The 24,202-nt window shown below is 45.5% G+C and overlaps 1 protein-coding gene across 1 annotated transcript in view; it reads right to left on the bottom strand.

Moving 5' to 3' along the window:
- The window catches only part of LOC137517955 (serum paraoxonase/arylesterase 2-like), a 99,976-nt gene that overhangs the window by 55,315 nt on the left and 20,459 nt on the right, over nucleotides 1-24,202 (bottom strand). The window lies entirely within an intron of this gene.

The raw sequence follows: 24,202 nt of genomic DNA, 5'->3' as shown, positions 1-24,202 counted from the left end.
CTGCACAGAGCACTATTATTGTCTATATAGTGCTAACATCTTCCGCAGCACTGCACAGAGCACTATTATTGTCTATATAGTGCTAACATCTTCCGCAGCACTGCACAGAGCACTATTATTGTCTATATAGTGCTAACATCTTCCGCAGCACTGCACAGAGCACTATTATTGTCTATATAGTGCTAACATCTTCCGCAGCACTGCATAGAGTACTATTATTGTCTGTATAGTGCTAACATCTTCCGCAGCACTGCACAGAGCACTATTATTGTCTATATAGTGCTAACATCTTCCGCAGCACTGCACAGAGTACTATTACTGTCTATATAGTGCTAACATCTTCCGCAGCACTGCACAGAGTACTATTATTGTCTATATAGTGCTAACATCTTCCGCAGCACTGCACAGAGTACTATTACTGTCTATATAGTGCTAACATCTTCCGCAGCACTGCATAGAGTACTATTATTGTCTGTATAGTGCTAACATCTTCCGCAGCACTGCACAGAGCACTATTATTGTCTATATAGTGCTAACATCTTCCGCAGCACTGCACAGAGTACTATTACTGTCTATATAGTGCTAACATCTTCCGCAGCACTGCATAGAGCACTATTATTGTCTATATAGTGCTAACATCTTCCGCAGCACTGCACAGAGCACTATTATTGTCTATATAGTGCTAACATCTTCCGCAGCACTGCACAGAGCACTATTATTGTCTATATAGTGCTAACATCTTCCGCAGCACTGCACAGAGTACTATTATTGTCTGTATAGTGCTAACATCTTCAGCAGCACTGCACAGAGCACTATTATTGTCTATATAGTGCTAACATCTTCCGCAGCACTGCACAGAGCACTATTATTGTCTATATAGTGCTAACATCTTCCGCAGCACTGCACAGAGTACTATTATTGTCTATATAGTGCTAACATCTTCCGCAGCACTGCATAGAGTACTATTATTGTCTGTATAGTGCTAACATCTTCCGCAGCACTGCACAGAGCACTATTATTGTCTATATAGTGCTAACATCTTCCGCAGCACTGCACAGAGTACTATTACTGTCTATATAGTGCTAACATCTTCCGCAGCACTGCACAGAGTACTATTACTGTCTATATAGTGCTAATATCTTCCGCAGCACTGCACAGAGTACTATTACTGTCTATATAGTGCTAACATCTTCCGCAGCACTGCATAGAGTACTATTATTGTCTGTATAGTGCTAACATCTTCCGCAGCACTGCACAGAGCACTATTATTGTCTATATAGTGCTAACATCTTCCGCAGCACTGCACAGAGTACTATTATTGTCTATATAGTGCTAACATCTTCCGCAGCACTGCACAGAGTACTATTATTGTCTATATAGTGCTAACATCTTCCGCAGCACTGCATAGAGTACTATTATTGTCTGTATAGTGCTAACATCTTCCGCAGCACTGCACAGAGCACTATTATTGTCTATATAGTGCTAACATCTTCCGCAGCACTGCACAGAGTACTATTACTGTCTATATAGTGCTAACATCTTCCGCAGCACTGCACAGAGTACTATTACTGTCTATATAGTGCTAACATCTTCCGCAGCACTGCACAGAGCACTATTATTGTCTATATAGTGCTAACATCTTCAGCAGCACTGCACAGAGCACTATTATTGTCTATATAGTGCTAACATCTTCCGCAGCACTGCACAGAGCACTATTATTGTCTATATAGTGCTAACATCTTCCGCAGCACTGCACAGAGCACTATTATTGTCTATATAGTGCTAACATCTTCCGCAGCACTGCACAGAGCACTATTATTGTCTATATAGTGCTAACATCTTCCGCAGCACTGCACAGAGCACTATTATTGTCTATATAGTGCTAACATCTTCCGCAGCACTGCACAGAGCACTATTATTGTCTATATAGTGCTAACATCTTCCGCAGCACTGCACAGAGCACTATTATTGTCTATATAGTGCTAACATCTTCCGCAGCACTGCACAGAGTACTATTATTGTCTATATAGTGCTAACATCTTCCGCAGCACTGCACAGAGCACTATTATTGTCTATATAGTGCTAACATCTTCCGCAGCACTGCACAGAGCACTATTATTGTCTATATAGTGCTAACATCTTCCGCAGCACTGCACAGAGCACTATTATTGTCTATATAGTGCTAACATCTTCCGCAGCACTGCACAGAGCACTATTATTGTCTATATAGTGCTAACATCTTCCGCAGCACTGCACAGAGCACTATTACTGTCTATATAGTGCTAACATCTTCCGCAGCACTGCACAGAGCACTATTATTGTCTATATAGTGCTAACATCTTCCGCAGCACTGCACAGAGCACTATTACTGTCTATATAGTGCTAACATCTTCCGCAGCACTGCACAGAGCACTATTACTGTCTATATAGTGCTAACATCTTCCGCAGCACTGCACAGAGCACTATTACTGTCTATATAGTGCTAACATCTTCCGCAGCACTGCACAGAGCACTATTACTGTCTATATAGTGCTAACATCTTCCGCAGCACTGCACAGAGTACTATTACTGTCTATATAGTGCTAACATCTTCCGCAGCACTGCACAGAGTACTATTACTGTCTATATAGTGCTAATATCTTCCGCAGCACTGCACAGAGTACTATTACTGTCTATATAGTGCTAACATCTTCCGCAGCACTGCATAGAGTACTATTATTGTCTGTATAGTGCTAACATCTTCCGCAGCACTGCACAGAGCACTATTATTGTCTATATAGTGCTAACATCTTCCGCAGCACTGCACAGAGTACTATTATTGTCTATATAGTGCTAACATCTTCCGCAGCACTGCACAGAGTACTATTATTGTCTATATAGTGCTAACATCTTCCGCAGCACTGCATAGAGTACTATTATTGTCTGTATAGTGCTAACATCTTCCGCAGCACTGCACAGAGCACTATTATTGTCTATATAGTGCTAACATCTTCCGCAGCACTGCACAGAGTACTATTACTGTCTATATAGTGCTAACATCTTCCGCAGCACTGCACAGAGTACTATTACTGTCTATATAGTGCTAATATCTTCCGCAGCACTGCACAGAGTACTATTACTGTCTATATAGTGCTAACATCTTCCGCAGCACTGCATAGAGTACTATTATTGTCTGTATAGTGCTAACATCTTCCGCAGCACTGCACAGAGCACTATTATTGTCTATATAGTGCTAACATCTTCCGCAGCACTGCACAGAGTACTATTACTGTCTATATAGTGCTAACATCTTCCGCAGCACTGCATAGAGCACTATTATTGTCTATATAGTGCTAACATCTTCCGCAGCACTGCACAGAGCACTATTATTGTCTATATAGTGCTAACATCTTCCGCAGCACTGCACAGAGCACTATTATTGTCTATATAGTGCTAACATCTTCCGCAGCACTGCACAGAGCACTATTATTGTCTATATAGTGCTAACATCTTCCGCAGCACTGCACAGAGCACTATTATTGTCTATATAGTGCTAACATCTTCCGCAGCACTGCATAGAGTACTATTATTGTCTGTATAGTGCTAACATCTTCCGCAGCACTGCACAGAGCACTATTATTGTCTATATAGTGCTAACATCTTCCGCAGCACTGCACAGAGTACTATTACTGTCTATATAGTGCTAACATCTTCCGCAGCACTGCACAGAGTACTATTATTGTCTATATAGTGCTAACATCTTCCGCAGCACTGCACAGAGTACTATTACTGTCTATATAGTGCTAACATCTTCCGCAGCACTGCATAGAGTACTATTATTGTCTGTATAGTGCTAACATCTTCCGCAGCACTGCACAGAGCACTATTATTGTCTATATAGTGCTAACATCTTCCGCAGCACTGCACAGAGTACTATTACTGTCTATATAGTGCTAACATCTTCCGCAGCACTGCACAGAGCACTATTATTGTCTATATAGTGCTAACATCTTCCGCAGCACTGCATAGAGTACTATTATTGTCTGTATAGTGCTAACATCTTCCGCAGCACTGCACAGAGCACTATTATTGTCTATATAGTGCTAACATCTTCCGCAGCACTGCACAGAGTACTATTACTGTCTATATAGTGCTAACATCTTCCGCAGCACTGCACAGAGTACTATTATTGTCTATATAGTGCTAACATCTTCCGCAGCACTGCACAGAGTACTATTACTGTCTATATAGTGCTAACATCTTCCGCAGCACTGCATAGAGTACTATTATTGTCTGTATAGTGCTAACATCTTCCGCAGCACTGCACAGAGCACTATTATTGTCTATATAGTGCTAACATCTTCCGCAGCACTGCACAGAGTACTATTACTGTCTATATAGTGCTAACATCTTCCGCAGCACTGCATAGAGCACTATTATTGTCTATATAGTGCTAACATCTTCCGCAGCACTGCACAGAGCACTATTATTGTCTATATAGTGCTAACATCTTCCGCAGCACTGCACAGAGCACTATTATTGTCTATATAGTGCTAACATCTTCCGCAGCACTGCACAGAGTACTATTATTGTCTGTATAGTGCTAACATCTTCAGCAGCACTGCACAGAGCACTATTATTGTCTATATAGTGCTAACATCTTCCGCAGCACTGCACAGAGCACTATTATTGTCTATATAGTGCTAACATCTTCCGCAGCACTGCACAGAGTACTATTATTGTCTATATAGTGCTAACATCTTCCGCAGCACTGCATAGAGTACTATTATTGTCTGTATAGTGCTAACATCTTCCGCAGCACTGCACAGAGCACTATTATTGTCTATATAGTGCTAACATCTTCCGCAGCACTGCACAGAGTACTATTACTGTCTATATAGTGCTAACATCTTCCGCAGCACTGCACAGAGTACTATTACTGTCTATATAGTGCTAATATCTTCCGCAGCACTGCACAGAGTACTATTACTGTCTATATAGTGCTAACATCTTCCGCAGCACTGCATAGAGTACTATTATTGTCTGTATAGTGCTAACATCTTCCGCAGCACTGCACAGAGCACTATTATTGTCTATATAGTGCTAACATCTTCCGCAGCACTGCACAGAGTACTATTATTGTCTATATAGTGCTAACATCTTCCGCAGCACTGCACAGAGTACTATTATTGTCTATATAGTGCTAACATCTTCCGCAGCACTGCATAGAGTACTATTATTGTCTGTATAGTGCTAACATCTTCCGCAGCACTGCACAGAGCACTATTATTGTCTATATAGTGCTAACATCTTCCGCAGCACTGCACAGAGTACTATTACTGTCTATATAGTGCTAACATCTTCCGCAGCACTGCACAGAGTACTATTACTGTCTATATAGTGCTAACATCTTCCGCAGCACTGCACAGAGCACTATTATTGTCTATATAGTGCTAACATCTTCAGCAGCACTGCACAGAGCACTATTATTGTCTATATAGTGCTAACATCTTCCGCAGCACTGCACAGAGCACTATTATTGTCTATATAGTGCTAACATCTTCCGCAGCACTGCACAGAGCACTATTATTGTCTATATAGTGCTAACATCTTCCGCAGCACTGCACAGAGCACTATTATTGTCTATATAGTGCTAACATCTTCCGCAGCACTGCACAGAGCACTATTATTGTCTATATAGTGCTAACATCTTCCGCAGCACTGCACAGAGCACTATTATTGTCTATATAGTGCTAACATCTTCCGCAGCACTGCACAGAGCACTATTATTGTCTATATAGTGCTAACATCTTCCGCAGCACTGCACAGAGTACTATTATTGTCTATATAGTGCTAACATCTTCCGCAGCACTGCACAGAGCACTATTATTGTCTATATAGTGCTAACATCTTCCGCAGCACTGCACAGAGCACTATTATTGTCTATATAGTGCTAACATCTTCCGCAGCACTGCACAGAGCACTATTATTGTCTATATAGTGCTAACATCTTCCGCAGCACTGCACAGAGCACTATTATTGTCTATATAGTGCTAACATCTTCCGCAGCACTGCACAGAGCACTATTACTGTCTATATAGTGCTAACATCTTCCGCAGCACTGCACAGAGCACTATTATTGTCTATATAGTGCTAACATCTTCCGCAGCACTGCACAGAGCACTATTACTGTCTATATAGTGCTAACATCTTCCGCAGCACTGCACAGAGCACTATTACTGTCTATATAGTGCTAACATCTTCCGCAGCACTGCACAGAGCACTATTACTGTCTATATAGTGCTAACATCTTCCGCAGCACTGCACAGAGCACTATTACTGTCTATATAGTGCTAACATCTTCCGCAGCACTGCACAGAGTACTATTACTGTCTATATAGTGCTAACATCTTCCGCAGCACTGCACAGAGTACTATTACTGTCTATATAGTGCTAATATCTTCCGCAGCACTGCACAGAGTACTATTACTGTCTATATAGTGCTAACATCTTCCGCAGCACTGCATAGAGTACTATTATTGTCTGTATAGTGCTAACATCTTCCGCAGCACTGCACAGAGCACTATTATTGTCTATATAGTGCTAACATCTTCCGCAGCACTGCACAGAGTACTATTATTGTCTATATAGTGCTAACATCTTCCGCAGCACTGCACAGAGTACTATTATTGTCTATATAGTGCTAACATCTTCCGCAGCACTGCATAGAGTACTATTATTGTCTGTATAGTGCTAACATCTTCCGCAGCACTGCACAGAGCACTATTATTGTCTATATAGTGCTAACATCTTCCGCAGCACTGCACAGAGTACTATTACTGTCTATATAGTGCTAACATCTTCCGCAGCACTGCACAGAGTACTATTACTGTCTATATAGTGCTAATATCTTCCGCAGCACTGCACAGAGTACTATTACTGTCTATATAGTGCTAACATCTTCCGCAGCACTGCATAGAGTACTATTATTGTCTGTATAGTGCTAACATCTTCCGCAGCACTGCACAGAGCACTATTATTGTCTATATAGTGCTAACATCTTCCGCAGCACTGCACAGAGTACTATTACTGTCTATATAGTGCTAACATCTTCCGCAGCACTGCATAGAGCACTATTATTGTCTATATAGTGCTAACATCTTCCGCAGCACTGCACAGAGCACTATTATTGTCTATATAGTGCTAACATCTTCCGCAGCACTGCACAGAGCACTATTATTGTCTATATAGTGCTAACATCTTCCGCAGCACTGCACAGAGCACTATTATTGTCTATATAGTGCTAACATCTTCCGCAGCACTGCACAGAGCACTATTATTGTCTATATAGTGCTAACATCTTCCGCAGCACTGCATAGAGTACTATTATTGTCTGTATAGTGCTAACATCTTCCGCAGCACTGCACAGAGCACTATTATTGTCTATATAGTGCTAACATCTTCCGCAGCACTGCACAGAGTACTATTACTGTCTATATAGTGCTAACATCTTCCGCAGCACTGCACAGAGTACTATTATTGTCTATATAGTGCTAACATCTTCCGCAGCACTGCACAGAGTACTATTACTGTCTATATAGTGCTAACATCTTCCGCAGCACTGCATAGAGTACTATTATTGTCTGTATAGTGCTAACATCTTCCGCAGCACTGCACAGAGCACTATTATTGTCTATATAGTGCTAACATCTTCCGCAGCACTGCACAGAGTACTATTACTGTCTATATAGTGCTAACATCTTCCGCAGCACTGCATAGAGCACTATTATTGTCTATATAGTGCTAACATCTTCCGCAGCACTGCACAGAGCACTATTATTGTCTATATAGTGCTAACATCTTCCGCAGCACTGCACAGAGCACTATTATTGTCTATATAGTGCTAACATCTTCCGCAGCACTGCATAGAGTACTATTATTGTCTGTATAGTGCTAACATCTTCAGCAGCACTGCACAGAGCACTATTACTGTCTATATAGTGCTAACATCTTCCGCAGCACTGTACAGAGCACTATTATTGTCTATATAGTGCTAACATCTTCCGCAGCACTGCACAGAGTACTATTACTGTCTATATAGTGCTAACATCTTCCGCAGCACTGCATAGAGTACTATTATTGTCTGTATAGTGCTAACATCTTCAGCAGCACTGCACAGAGCACTATTACTGTCTATATAGTGCTAACATCTTCCGCAGCACTGTACAGAGCACTATTATTGTCTATATAGTGCTAACATCTTCAGCAGCACTGCACAGAGTACAAGACAGACACTGGGGGAAATAAGGATAAACTGTTCAACACATGATAAAATCAGGACATCCAGGAACACCAGCACAACATCCATCCAAAATTCACAAATAATGTATTACATGCGCTCTTTGGTGTTTTCTCTGTCCTTCAAAACTTCTTAATTTTTGTCCAAAGTTTCTTGCTTAAAGCAGTAGCATCAGCCATACTATGCCAGGGAAAAAACCCACATATATAAGTAGATAAATACTTGATCTACTTACATAACACATGTATTGTACTGTCCACGTTTTGATTTCAGTGAATGTTATATAGTAAATTAAGCGAATTTTGTTCCACAGCTGAGGCTAATTCCTGATGTCATTTCTGCCCTTTACTTTCTTTTATTTTCTCCTCCAATCGCTGAGTTAACTCAGCCTTGCTTGTAAACACAAGTTAGCAGGGGATCCAGGGCCCGATTTCTGGAAAGGCCAGGAAGGCCACGGCCTAGGGCGATAAAATTAGATAAGATAAGAAGGGCGGCAGGACTTGGAGAGAGATGAGGTCATATGTCAAAGTAAATCATCTCTTCTGGTCCTGCAGCGTAGCCATCCAGTGCCCTGCTCTGCACTAAGGCCTAGTGCACACCAGAGCGGTTCGGCTGCGTTTTGCGATCCGCTTGCGGCTGCGGATCCGCTAGGGTAATGTATCTCAATGGGCTGGTGCACACCAGAGCGGGAGGCGTTTTGCAGAAACGCATACTCCCGGGCTGCTGCAGATTTTGGATTGCGGATGCGTTTCTGCCTCAATGTTAAGTATAGGAAAAACGCAAACCGCTCTGAAAAACGGCACTTCAGAGCGGTTTGCCAGGCGTTTTTGTTACAGTAGCTGTTCAGTAACAGCTTTACTGTAACAATACAGGAAATGTACTACACCAAAACCCTTAGACAAAACCGCAAAACGCTAGCTGAAACGCTACAGAAAAAGAAGAAAAAGCGTTTCAAAATCTGCTAGCATTTTGCGGATCTGCTAGCGGTTTTTGGTGTGCACCAGGCCTAATAGCTGAATTCCAGAGTTCCCCAATCCCTGCATCTCTCTCTCACTTCCTGATGTGTTCAAACAATCAGGATCAATCATAAATAGGGATGGTCGGAATGCCAATTTCCGATTCCGCGGTAAATCCGCATTCTGTCATGTACCGATTACCGATTCCACTTTCCGCTACCAATTTCCGCTTTCCAAGGCGGAATTTCCGCCGGAAATCGCGGAAATTCCGCCCGACTTTAACATCGATTTTCTCAAAAACTATAAGGTCTTTCTGAAAACTTTTTTTTGCATCTTGTTCAGAAGATTATGTTTAATAAACTCTGCAAATTTGGTGTTTCTAGGACTTACGGGGGCTTTGTTATTAACTGCTAAAATCGGCGGATTTTTACTGTAATGTAAAATGCAGAAAATAGGCAGATGCAGATTTTCTGCATTTTACATTACAGTAAAAATCCGCCGACTTTAGCGGTTAATAGAAAAGCCCCCTTAAGGCCTAGAAACACCAAATTTTCAGGGTTTATTAAACCGAATCTTGTGAACAAGATGCAAATAAAAGTTTTCAAAAAGACCTTATAGTTTTTGAGAAAATCGATGTTAAAGTCGGGTGGAATTTCCGCAATTTCCGGCGGAAATTTCCGCAATTTCCGGCGGAAATCCGCCTACGGCACTTGCATTACCGATTTCCGCATTCCAATGCGGAAATGCAATTTCCGATCGGAATTTCGGAAATTGTATTTCCGCGGAATCCGAATGAGCATCCCTAATCATAAATGCTACCTGATAATCCATTCCTTTCTTTGTATGATAGACTTACAGATCCAGTGAGAAATACCAGAGATTTACACTACAAAGCAGATAGAACTAAGTTTTGCTGAGTTTTAATGCAGGCATTCACAAAGATCAGTGAGCTCTGCAGTTTCTTCACCTCTTTTACAGCTTTGACACTGACCCCAGAAGTTGTTAATTTATCTAATCCTAATTTATGACTGTTTTTCTTTTTTTCCCCTAGTAGCAGTGGTCGCTTCTCTTCCTTAGTTAACTCTTTCCTGACTCATTTTCTGTCCTCCAGCTCCTACCATCTGCAGGAATAAAAATGCTGTTTTCTTCCCTTTCATTGCTAAACTGTTATTTTAAATGACACCTGAGCAGTGGTGCTCATCCAATATTCGGGTATCCGAACTACCCAGATAATCTGAACTTTTTCCACTATCCAAACCTTAAATAGCAATTCGGATATTTTTAAAATCTGAATAGCACTATCCGAGCAAACTCGGATTTCCCATCTGAGAGAGGGATTTTACGTCCCCGCATCATTAAAAAAACATGATGCTACATGCCTCATTTACCCTAAAAAACGTTTTAAAGGCAATTTAAATAAGCCTTCTTCAGACTTTGTTCCCGTATACTGCCAATATGTTAGAGCACATCACCATATGTACATTCAGCATTCAAAAGAGATGCATAGATTTTTCAGCAAATATAAATAAATCTCATTCAGATGCTTTAAAGTGGAGCTGAACTCTTGCACAGGACAGAAGGAAAACAGAGATCTTAATTCCCCCTCCCTCATCTGTGTCTAATCACAAGTTGCAATTTGATCTCTACACTGTGTCACCTGACTGCCACAACATCTAAGCTCATTTGAAAGCACAGGATGTTAACAATATGTCTGCTTCCATAAAAGCAGGAAGTAGACACACTGCAGATTTATTTCAGGATTTGTATCAGCTGTAACAAAAATGTTTTTATTGAAAGGTTATGTTGTTGCGTATCTTTTAGAGCAGAGAGGAAGTTCTGAGTTCAGGTCCACTATAATTACAACAGAACATCCAAAGTGGGTCCTGACAGGATATTTGCTACTTACCTGTTCTCTGCTTTGGATGGACTTCTCTCCATTGCACTGCCCTGTCACCTGTTTGTGGCTCCGACTGCAGCCAGTCTCACAGAGGACAAAGAAGCAGCACATGCTCTGGCCACTCTCGCTCCCTGTCACCTGTCTGTGGCTCTGACTGCAGCCAGTCGCACAGAGGACAAAGAAGCAGCGCATGCTCTGGCCACTCGCACTGCCCTGCCAGCTGTCTGTGGCTCTGACTGCAGCCAGTCGCACAGAGGACAAAGAAGCAGCGCATGCTCTGTCCACTCGCGCTCCCTACCACCTGCCTGTGGCTCTGACTGCAGCCAGTCGCACAGAGGACAAAGAAGCAGCGCATGCTCTGTCCACTCGCGCTCCCTAACACCTGCCTGTGGCTCTGACTGCAGCCAGTCGCACAGAGGACAAAGAAGCAGCGCATGCTCTGGCCACTCGCGCTCCCTGCCACCTGTCTGTGGCTCCGACTGCAGCCAGTCACACAGAGGACAAAGAAGCAGCGCATGCTCTGGCCACTCACGCTCCCTGCCACCAGTCTGTGGCTCAGACTGCAGCCAGTCACACAGAGGACAAAGAAGCAGCGCATGCTCTGGCCACTCGCGCTCCCTGCCACCTGTTTGTGGCTCTGACTGCAACCAGTCACACAGAGGACAAAGAAGCAGCGCATGCTCTGGCCACTCGCGCTCCCTGCCACCTGTTTGTGGCTCTGACTGCAGCCAGTCACACAGAGGACAAAGAAGCAGCGCATGCTCTGGCCACTCGCACTCCCTGTCACCTGTTTGTGGCTCTGACTGCAGCCAGTCGCACAGAGGACAAAGAAGCAGCGCATGCTCTGGCCACTCGCGCTCCCTGCCACCTGTCTGTGGCTCTGACTGCAGCCAGTTGCACAGAGGACAAAGAAGCAGCGCATGCTCTGGCCACTCGCACTGACCTGCCAGCTGTCTGTGGCTCTGACTGCAGCCAGTCGCACAGAGGACAAAGAAGCAGCGCATGCTCTGTCCACTCGCGCTCCCTACCACCTGCCTGTGGCTCTGACTGCAGCCAGTCGCACAGAGGACAAAGAAGCAGCGCATGCTCTGGCCACTCGCGCTCCCTGCCACCTGTCTGTGGCTCTGACAGCAGCCAGTCGCACAGAGGACAAAGAAGCAGCACATGCTCTGGCCACTCTCGCTCCCTGTCACCTGTCTGTGGCTCTGACTGCAGCCAGTCGCACAGAGGACAAAGAAGCAGCGCATGCTCTGGCCACTCGCACTGCCCTGCCAGCTGTCTGTGGCTCTGACTGCAGCCAGTCGCACAGAGGACAAAGAAGCAGCGCATGCTCTGTCCACTCGTGCTCCCTACCACCTGCCTGTGGCTCTGACTGCAGCCAGTCGCACAGAGGACAAAGAAGCAGCGCATGCTCTGGCCACTCGCGCTCCCTGCCACCTGTCTGTGGCTCTGACTGCAGCCAGTCGCACAGAGGACAAAGAAGCAGCGCATGCTCTGGCCACTCGCACTGCCCTGCCAGCTGTCTGTGGCTCTGACTGCAGCCAGTCGCACAGAGGACAAAGAAGCAGTGCATGCTCTGTCCACTCGCGCTCCCTACCACCTGCCTGTGGCTCTGACTGCAGCCAGTCGCACAGAGGACAAAGAAGCAGCGCATGCTCTTGCCACTCGCGCTCCCTGCCACCTGTCTGTGGCTCTGACTGCAGCCAGTCGCACAGAGGACAAAGAAGCAGCGCATGCTCTGGCCACTCGCGCTCCCTGCCACCTGTTTTTGGCTCCGACTGCAGCCAGTCGCGCAGAGGACAAAGAAGTAGCGCATGCTCTGGCCACTCGCGCTCCCTGCCACCTGTCTGTGGCTCTGACTGCAGCCAGTCACACAGAGGACAAAGAAGCAGCGCATGCTCTGGCCACTCACGCTCCCTGCCACCTGTTTGTGGCTCTGACTGCAGCCAGTCGCACAGAGGACAAAGAAGCAGCGCATGCTCTGGCCACTCGCGCTCCCTGCCACCTGTTTGTGGCTCCGACTGCAGCCAGTCGCACAGAGGACAAAGAAGCAGTGCATGCTCTGGCCACTCGCTCTCCCTGCCACCGGTCTGTGGCTCTGACTGCAGCCAGTCACACAGAGGACAAAGAAGCAGCGCATGCTCTGGCCACTCGCGCTCCCTGCCACCTGTCTGTGGCTCTGACTGCAGCAAGTCGCACAGAGAACAAAGAAGCAGTGCATGCTCTGGCCACTCGTGCTCCCTGCCACCTGTTTGTGGCTCTGACTGCAACCAGTCACACAGAGGACAAAGAAGCAGCGCATGCTCTGGCCACTCGCGCTCCCTGCCACCTGTTTGTGGCTCTGACTGCAGCCAGTCACACAGAGGACAAAGAAGCAGCGCATGCTCTGTCCACTCGCGCTCCCTACCACCTGCCTGTGGCTCTGACTGCAGCCAGTCGCACAGAGGACAAAGAAGCAGCGCATGCTCTGGCCACTCGCGCTCCCTGCCACCTGTCTGTGGCTCTGACTGCAGCCAGTCGCACAGAGGACAAAGAAGCAGCGCATGCTCTGTCCACTCGCGCTCCCTACCACCTGCCTGTGGCTCTGACTGCAGCCAGTCGCACAGAGGACAAAGAAGCAGCGCATGCTCTGGCCACTCGCGCTCCCTGCCACCTGCCTGTGGCTCTGACTGCAGCCAGTCACACAGAGGACAAAGAAGCAGCGCATGCTCTGGCCACTCGCACTGCCCTGCCAGCTGTCTGTGGCTCTGACTGCAGCCAGTCGCACAGAGGACAAAGAAGCAGCGCATGCTCTGTCCACTCGCGCTCCCTACCACCTGCCTGTGGCTCTGACTGCAGCCAGTCGCACAGAGGACAAAGAAGCAGCGCATGCTCTGGCCACTCGCGCTCCCTGCCACCTGTCTGTGGCTCTGACTGCAGCCAGTCACACAGAGGACAAAGAAGCAGCGCATGCTCTGGCCACTCGCGCTCCCTGCCACCTGTTTGTGGCTCTGACTGCAGCCAGTCACACAGAGGACAAAGAAGCAGCGCATGCTCTGGCCACTCGCGCTCCCTGTAATTTCTCGCTCCTGCCCATGGCAGGTACAGTGTTATGCATTCTTGACAAGTACCGGTTATACATCAGCATCATTTCTCAAGTATGCATGCCCAGAACACTATCGGCTGCTGTGCACATCCGGGCAGGAGGGCAAATTACAGGAATTATTTGTTGAATGGGGGGCAGAGCAGCACAACTGAGATGAGTCCATTCAAATCAGTGATCGCTAGTCAGAGTGTTGGACAATTTTTTTTTTTTGGGGGGGGTCGCTTGGTGACAGCAGGCCTAGGGTACTGGGAAGAACAAATCCGGCCCTGAGGGGATCGTGTTTCAGATAAGCAGCTGGCAGGGAAATAAATGGAGGAGGAGAAATAGATTATAGATAAAAAGAACCCCCAGCATGCAAAAGTTTGGCACTGACTACTAAAGGGCCAGTGCTCCTGAAGTATATGATAACTCCAAATCATAACAGCAGAAAATGTTTTGAAAGTTTTGAATGCAGGCTTAGCATCTTTATCACTTAATACACTCAGACCAGTTGCTGTCGAAATTTGATTTTTATGGTGACAATCCCACTTTAACCATTTCAGCCCCTGGGTATTTTTCCCCTTATGCATCCAAGCAATTTTCACCTCCTATTCAATCGCCAATAACTTTATCACTAATTATCATAATGAATTGATCTATAGCTTGTTTTTTCTCCGCCACCAATTAGGATTTGTTTGGGTGCCATTGTGCTAAGAATTATTTTTTTCTTAATGCATTTTCACAGGAATATTAACAAAAAAAATGGGAAAAAAATCATTATTTCTCAGTTTTCAGCGATTATAGCTTTAACCACTTAAGGACCACAGTCTTTTCGCCCCTTAAAGAGAACCAGAGATGAAGCAACCTCATGTATTTTACCTTATAAATCAGTGGGAACATGACAGTAAACACCTAATCTGCTCTTTGTTACATTGTTCTCTGTTTAATTTGCCTGTTATCACCTCTAAGATAAGAATCCCGACTAAGCAGTCGGTCTGGCTTTGCTACAGAATAATTATAGCTGAGACTGTGTTCTTTGCTGTCTTCAAGTCCAAGCCTGCCCCCTGCTGGCTTTGCTCAGGAATCATTATAGCTGAGTCATTATAGCAAAGCCAGACTCAATGCTCAGTCCGGGATTCTTATCTCAGCTAGATAACAGACACTTTTAGCAGTGAGGATGGAACAGAGAGCATGGTAAATGTTTTCTCTAATGTTCCCACTGATTTCTATGGTAAAATACACAAGGGTGCTTCGTCTCTGGTTCACTTTAAGGGCCCATTCACACTTAGAACCGCAGAACGCCGGCGATTACCGCCGGCGTTTTGCGGGAGTGATTTTCCCGCGATTAGCGCGGAAAAATCACTGGACACTGCGGCGGTTTTGGAGCGATCGCGATTAGCGTGCTGTGCACGCTAATCACGATCGCTAATCGCGGAACGCTCGTCGCCGGCAAACCGCTGCATGCAGCGCGGTTGCGGTTATCGCTAACCGCAACCGCGGCAGTGAGAACACTGCCACTCGCTACATTGTGTAGCGGTTCTTGCAGAACCGCTAGCGGTTTGCCGTGAGCGGGAATCGCTCGATTCCCGCACAAGTGTGAATGGGCCCTAAGGACCAGAGCCTTTTTCTCCATTCAGACCACTGCAGCTTTCACGGTTTATTGCTCGGTCATACAACCTACCACCTAAAGGAATTTTACCTCCTTTTCTTGTCACTAATACAGCTTTCTTTTGCTGCTATTTGATTGCTGCTGCGAGTTTTAGTTTTTATTATATTCATCAAAAAAGACATGAATTTTGGCAAAAAAAATGACTTTTTTAACTTGCTGTGCTGACATTTTTCAAATAAAGTAAAATTTCCTATACATTTGAGTGCGAAAGTTATTCTGCTACATGTCTTTGATAAAAAAAAACCCCATTCAGTGTATATTTATTGGATTGGGTAAAAGTTATAGCGTTTACAAACTATGGTGCCAAAAGTGAATTTTCCCATTTTCAAGCATCTCTGACTTTTCTGCGCACCTGTCAGGTTTCATGAGGGGCTAAAATTCCAGGATAGTACAAATACCCCCCAAATGACCCCATTTTGGAAAGAAGACATCCCAAAGTATTCAGTGAGAGGCATGGTGAGTTCATGGAAGATTTTATTTTTTGTCACAAGTTAGCGGAAAATGACACTTTGTGACAAAAAAAAAAGTTTCCATTTCTTCTAACTTGCGACAAAAAAAAATGAAATCTGCCACGGACTCACTATGCTCCTCTCTGAATACCTTGAAGTGTCTACTTTCCAAAATGGGGTCATTTGTGGGGTGTGTTCACTGTCCTGGCATTTTGGGGGGTGCCTAATTGTAAGCACCCCTGTAAAGCCTAAAGATGCTCATTGGACTTTGGGCCCCTTAGCGCAGTTAGGCTGCAAAAAAGTGCCACACATGTGGTATTGCCGTACTCAGGAGAAGTAGTATAATGTGTTTTAGGGTGTATTTTTACACATACCCATGCTGGGTGGGAGAAATATCTCCGTAAATGACAATTGTTTTATTTGTTTTACACACAATTGTCTATTTATAGAGATATTTCTCCCACTCAGCATGGGTATGTGGAAAAATACACCCCAAAACACATTACACTACTTCTCCTGAGTACGGCGATACCACATGTGTGGCACTTTTTTGCACCCTAACTGCGCTAAGGGGCCCAAAGTTCAATGAGTACCTTTAGGATTTCACAGGTCATTTTGCGACATTTGGTTTCAAGACTACTCCTCACGGTTTAGGGCCCCTAAAATGCCAGGACAGTATAGGAACCCCACAAATTACCCCATTTTAGAAAGAAGACACCCCAAGGTATTCCGTTAGGAGGATGGTGAGTTCATAGAAGATTTTTTTTTTTTTTGTCACAAGTTAGCGGAAATCGATTTTAATTGTTTTTTTTTCACAAAGTGTCATTTTCCGCTAACTTGTGACAAAAAATAAAATCTTCTATGAACTCACCATACTCCTAACGGAATACCTTGGGGTGTCTTCTTTCTAAAATGGGGTCATTTGTGGGGTTCCTATACTGCCCTGGCATTTTAGGGGCCCTAAACCGTGAGGAGTAGTCTTGAAACCAAATGTCGCAAAATGACCTGTGAAATCCTATAGGTACTCATTGGACTTTGGGCCCCTTAGCGCACTTAGGGTGCAAAAAAGTGCCACACATGTGGTACTGTCGTACTCAGGAGAAGTAGTATAATGTGTTTTGGGGTGTATTTTTACACATACCCATGCTGGGTGGGAGAAATATCTCTGTAAATGACAATTGTTTGATTTTTTTTACACACAATTGTCCATTTACAGAGAGATTTCTCCCACCCAGCATGGGTATGTGTAAAAATACACCCCAAAACACAATATACTACTTCTTCTGAGTACGGCGATACCACATGTGTGACACTTTTTTGCAACCTAGGTGCGCTAAGGGGCCTAACGTCCTATTCACAGGTCATTTTAAGGCATTTGGATTCTAGACTACTGCTCACGGTTTAGGGCCCCTAAAATGCCAGGGCAGTATAGGAACCCCACAAGTGACCCCATTTTAGAAAGAAGACACCCCAAGGTATTCTGTTAGGAGTATGGTGAGTTCATAGAAGATTTATTTTTTGTCACAAGTTAGCGGAAAATGACACTTTGTGAAAAAAAAAACAATACATATCAATTTCCGCTAACTTGTGACAAAAAATAAAATCTTCTATAAACTCATCATACACCTAACAGAATACCTTGGGGTGTCTTCTTTCTAAAATGGGGTCACTTGTGGGGTTCCTATACTGCCCTGGCATTTTAGGGGCCCTAAACCGTGAGGAGTAGTCTTGAACCCAAATGTCTCAAAATGACCTGTGAAATCCTAAAGGTACTCATTGGACTTTGGGCCCCTTAGCACAGTTAGGTTGCAAAAAAGTGTCACACATGTGGTATCGCCGTACTCAGAAGAAGTAGTATAATGTGTTTTGTGGTGTATTTTTACATATAACCATGCTGGGTGGGAGAAATATCTCTGTAAATGACACATTTTTGATTTTTTTTACACACAATTGTCCATTTACAGAGAAATTTCTCCCACCCAGCATGGGTATGTGTAAAAATACACCACAAAACACATTATACTACTTCTCCTGAGTATGGCGATACCACATGTGTGACACTTTTTTGCAGCCTAGGTGCGCTAAGGGGCCCAACGTCCTATTCACAGGTCATTTTGAGGCATTTGTTTTCTAGACTACTCCTCACGGTTTAGGGCCCCTAAAATGCCAGGGCAGTATAGGAACCCCACAAGTGACCCCATTTTAGAAAGAAGACACCCCAAGGTATTCCGTTAGGGGTATGGTGAGTTCATAGAAGATTTTCTTTTTTGTCACAAGTTAGTGAAAAATTACACTTTGTGAAAAAAACAATAAAAATCCAATTTCCGCTAACTTTTGACAAAAAATAAAATCTTCTATGAACTCATCATACACCTAACAGAATACCTTGGGGTGTCTTCTTTCTAAAATGGGGTCACTTGTGGGGTTCCTATACTGCCCTGGCATTTTACGGGCCCAAAACTGTGAGTAGTCTGGAAACCAAATTTCTCAAAATGTCTGTTCAGGGGTATAAGCATCTGCAAATTTTGATGACAGGTGGTCTATGAGGGGGCAAATTTTGTGGAACCGGTCATAAGCAGGGTGGCCTCTTAGATGACAGGATGTTTTGGGCCTGATCTAAAGGATAGGAGTGCTAGGGGGGTGACAGGAGGTGATTGATGGGTGTCTCAGGGGGCGGTTAGAGGGGAAAATAGATGCAATCAATGCACTGGGGAGGTGATCGGAAGGGGGTCTGAGGGGGGTCTGAGGGTTTGGCCGAGTGATCAGGAGCCCACACGAGGCAAATTAGGGCCTGATCTGATGGGTAGGTGTGCTAGGGGGTGACAGGAGGTGATTGATGGGTCTCAAGGTGTGATTAGAGGGGGGAAATAGATGCAAGCAATGCACTAGCGAGGTGATCAGGGCTGGGGTCTGAGGGCGTTCTGAGGTGTGGGCGGGTAATTGGGTGCCCGCAAGGGGCAGATTAGGGTCTAATCTGATGGGTAACAGTGACAGGTGGTGATAGGGGGTGATTGATGGGTAATTAGTGGGTGTTTAGAGGAGAGAAGAGATGTAAACACTGCACTTGGGAGGTGATCTGATGTCGGATCTGCGGGCGATCTATTGGTGTGGGTGGGTGATCAGATTGCCCGCAAGGGGCAGGTTAGGGGCTGATTGATGGGTGGCAGTGACAGGGGGTGATTGATGGGTGGCAGTGACAGGGGGTGATTGATGGGTGATTGATAGGTGATTGACAGGTGATCAGTGGGTTATTACAGGGAATAACAGATGTAAATATTGCACTGGCGAATTGATAAGGAGGGGTCTGAGGGCAATCTGAGCGTGTGGGCGGGTGATTTGGTGCCCGCAAGGGGCAGATTAGGGTCTAATCTGATGGGTAACAGTGACAGGTGGTGATAGGGGGTGATTGATGGGTAATTAGTGGGTGTTTAGAGGACAGAAGAGATGTAAACACTGCACTTGGGAGGTGATCTGATGTTGGATCTGCGGGCGATCTATTGGTGTGGGTGGGTGATCAGATTGCCCGCAAGGGGCAGGTTAGGGGCTGATTGATGGGTAGCAGTGACAGGGGGTGATTGATGGGTGATTGACGGGTGATTGACGGGTGATTGACAGGTGATTGACAGGTGATCAGGGGGGATAGATGCATGCAGTACATGGGGGGGGGTCTGGGGGGGGTCTGGGGAGAATCTGAGGGGTGGGGGGGTGATCAGGAGGGAGTAGGGGGCAGATTAGGGACTAAAAAAAAAATAGCGTTGACAGATAGTGACAGGGAGTGATTGATGGGTGATTAGGGGGGTGATTGGGTGCAAACAGTGGTCTGGGGGGTGGGCAGGGGGGGGTCTGAGGGGTGCTGTGGGCGATCAGGGGGCGATCAGGGGGCAGAGGGGGGAGAATAAGTGTGCTTGGGTGCAGACTAGGGTGGCTGCAGCCTGCCCTGGTGGTCCCTCGGACACTGGGACCACCAGGGCAGGAGGCAGCCAGTATAATAGGCTTTGTATACATTACAAAGCCTATTATACATACGTGCAGCGGCGATTCGGGTGCTAGTAACCCGCCGGCGCTTCCGAACGGCCAGCGGGTTACAGCAAACGGTGGGCGGAGCCAGTCCCCGGCGGCTGATTGCGTCACGAATGACGCGATCGCCGCATAGCCACTCCCGCAACCGCCCCCGCCGATGGGCGTATTGCGGTCGTTTGGGCCCGGACTTTGCCGCCGCCCATCGGCTGGGGGCGGTCCTCAAGTGGTTAAAATAATACATGCTACCATAATTATAACCTATGCATTTTATTTGCCCATTTGTCCCGGTTATTACACCCTTTAAGTTATGTCCCTATCACAATGTATGGGGCCGATATTTTATTTGGAAATAAAGGTGCATTTTTTCAGTTTCGCGTCCATCACTATTTACAAGCTTATAATTTAAAAAAATTTCATAGTATACCCTCTTCACATGCATATTAAAAAAGTTCAGACCCTTAGGTAGCTATTTATGTTTTGTTTTTATTTTATTTGGGTAATTTTTGATGTGGGAGGTAAACAGTTAATTTTAAATGTAATAATGTGTTTATTTCATTAAAAATGGATGTAGATGTAGTTTAACTATTTGGCCACAAGATGGTCACAGTAAAAAAAAAAATTTTAGTCCTGGAAGCGAACGCTCTCGCTTCCAAGAAGCATAAGGAGGACGGGAACGTTTTTTTTTGTCAGAAAGACGGCAGCCTCTGATAAGTAGCCGTCGGCCTTTCTACCGGGGACTTAGATCAATGCATGAGAACTATGTTCCCATTCATTGATCTCCGGGCTAACGGGGGACAACATGTACATGGTTGCGCGCGGGAGCGCACAGAAGCGCGCAGCAGCGCTACAGCAGCCGCCTGGATGTGACAATCATGTTGAGGCGGCATAAATGGTTAAAGGGAACCTGAAGTGATAGGAATATGGAGGCTGCAATATTTATCTCATTTTAATTCATGCAGATTGCCTGGCTGTCCTGCTGATCCTCTGCCTCTAATACGTTTAGCTGTAGACCCTGAACAAGCATGCATCAGATCAGGTGCTCTGACTGAAGTCAGACTGGATTAGCTGCATGCTTGTTTCAGGTGTGTGATTCAGACACTACTGCAGCCAGAGAGATCAGCAGGGCTGCCAGGCAACTGGTATTGCTTAACAGGAAATAAATATGGCAGTCTCCAATTTACTTTTCACTTCAGGTTATCTTTAGAGTTAATTCACAAATATGCCCACAGTCCATGTTACTACCAGAAATAAAGGATATAATGTCCAAAGTGAATCTGTCGTCATTTTCTCCCGTCACATGGAGCTTGCCTGGACCCCAGACCTGCCAGGAACCCTTGCTGTCCCCAGCTGACTACGGTTGACGTCTAGGAGTGGGACATTGGGCATGTGAGATACGCTTGCAAATATTTGCCACCTTCTGGGGGAAATTCATGAGACTATCTGACTATTCCTGGGCCCAGGAAAGGAGAAATTCATGAGACTGTCTGCTTAGTCCTGACCCAGGAGTGGATCATCTGCCTAATGCTGGGTATGGGAAATTCATGAGACTATCTGCCTATTCCTTGGCCTGGGAGTGGGAGATTTTTAAGACTATCTGCCTATTCCTTGGCCTGGGAGTGGGAAATTTATAAGACTATCTGCCTATTCCTGGGCCCGGGGTGGGTAATTCATGAGACTATCTGCCTATTCCTTGGCCTGGGAGTGGGAAATTTATAAGACTATCTGCCTATTCCTGGGCCCGGGGGTGGGTAATTCATGAGACTATCTGCCTTTTCCTTGGCCTGGGAGTGGAAAATTTTTAAGACTATCTGCCTATTCCTTGGCCTGGGAGTGGGAAATTTATAAGACTATCTGCCTATTCCTGGGCTCGGGGGTGGGTAATTCATGAGACTATCTGCCTTTTCCTTGGCCTGAGAGTGGAAAATTTATAAGACTATCTGCCTATTCCTTGGCCTGGGAGTGGGAAATTTATAAGACTATCTGCCTATTCCTGGCCCTGGGTATGGGTAATTCATGAGACTATCTGCCTATTCCTTGGCCTGGGAGTGGGAAATTTATAAGACTATCTGCCTATTCCTGGGCCCGGGGGTGGGAAATTCATGAGACTATCTGCCTATTCCTGGCCCTGGGTATGGGAAATTTCACGAGACTATCTGCCTATTCCTTGGCCTGGGAGTGGGAAATGTATAAGACTATCTGCCTATTCCTGGCCCTGGGTATGGAAAATTCATGATACTATCTGCCTATTGCTTGGCCTGGGAGTGGGAAATTTATAAGACTATCTGCCTATTCCTGGCCCTGGGTATGGAAAATTCATGATACTATCTGCCTATTCCTTGGCCTGTGAGTGGGAGATTTACAAGACTATCTGCCTATTCCTGGCCCTGAGTATGGGAAATTCATGAGACTATCTGCCTATTCCTGGCCCTGGGTATGGAAAATTCATGATACTATCTGCCTATTCCTTGGCCTGTGAGTGGGAGATTTACAAGACTATCTGCCTATTCCTGGCCCTGGGTATGGGAAATTCATGAGACTATCTGCCTATTCCTGGCCCTGGGTATGGGAAATTCATGAGACTATCTGCCTATTCCTTGCCCTGGGTATGGGAAATTCATGAGACTATCTGCCTAGTCCTTGGCCTGGGAAATTTATAAGACTATCTGCCTATTCCTTGGCCTGTGAGTGGGAGATTTATAAGACTATCTGTTTATTCCTGGCCCTGAGTATGGGAAATTCATGAGACTATCTGCCTATTCCTGGCCCTGGGTATGGAAAATTCATGATACTATCTGCCTATTCCTTGGCCTGTGAGTGGGAGATTTACAAGACTATCTGCCTATTCCTGGCCCTGGGTATGGGAAATTCATGAGACTATCTGCCTATTCCTGGCCCTGGGTATGGGAAATTCATGAGACTATCTGCCTATTCCTTGCCCTGGGTATGGGAAATTCATGAGACTATCTGCCTATTCCTGGGCCTGGGAGTGGGAAATTCATGAGACTATCTGCCTAGTCCTTGGCCTGGGAAATTTATAAGACTATCTGCCTATTCCTGGCCCTGGGTATGGGAAATTCATGATACTATCTGCCTATTCCTGGGCCCGGGAGTGGGCGATTTATAAGACTATCTGCCTATTCCTGGGCCTGGGAGTGGGAAATTCATGAGACTATCTGCCTATTCCTGGGCCTGGGTATGGGAAATACATGAGACTATCTGCCTATTCCTTGCCCTGGGTATGGGAAATTCATGATACTATCTGCCTATTCCTGGGCCTGGGAGTGGGAGATTTATAAGACTATCTGCCTATTCCTGGCCTGGGAGTGGGAAATTCATTGTATTATTATTATAAATAGGCTGAAGTATTCGCCAGGCGATTAATTTGCCACAAAGATTGTGTATTCACATTCGCCACCTCAGGCAAATGCATGGTGGATTCGGCTCGCTCCCTATACATCATCATTGGGCTAAACTTTGACCCCTTACCTCACAGTCAGCAGACACATAGCAGCCAATCAGCTAGCACCCCTTCCTGGACCCCCCACCCCCCTATAAAAATGTCTTTGTAGGTTTTAAAATTCTCCTGCCCATTGAAGTCTATGGCGATTCGCAGATTCATCAGATTCGCATGTTTTTGCGGAGATTCGTATTAGAAATTCGCAAACCCAAAATTTGATATTCGGCCCATCACTAGAGATTATCTGCCTGCTCCTGGGCCCGGGAGTGGGAAATTCATGAGACTATCTGCCTATTCCTGGGCCCGGGAGTGGGAAATTCATGAGACTATCTGCCTATTCCTGGGCCGGGAGTGGGAAATTCATGAGACTATGTGCCTATTCCTGGGCCCGGGACTGGGAAATCCATGAGAC

Source organism: Hyperolius riggenbachi, chromosome 5, assembly GCF_040937935.1.
Source record: "Hyperolius riggenbachi isolate aHypRig1 chromosome 5, aHypRig1.pri, whole genome shotgun sequence".
In the NCBI taxonomy this organism is placed as follows: domain Eukaryota; kingdom Metazoa; phylum Chordata; class Amphibia; order Anura; family Hyperoliidae; genus Hyperolius; species Hyperolius riggenbachi.
The sequence above is the reverse complement of the archived record's forward strand: the minus strand, read 5'-3'. Positions and strand labels throughout refer to the sequence as shown.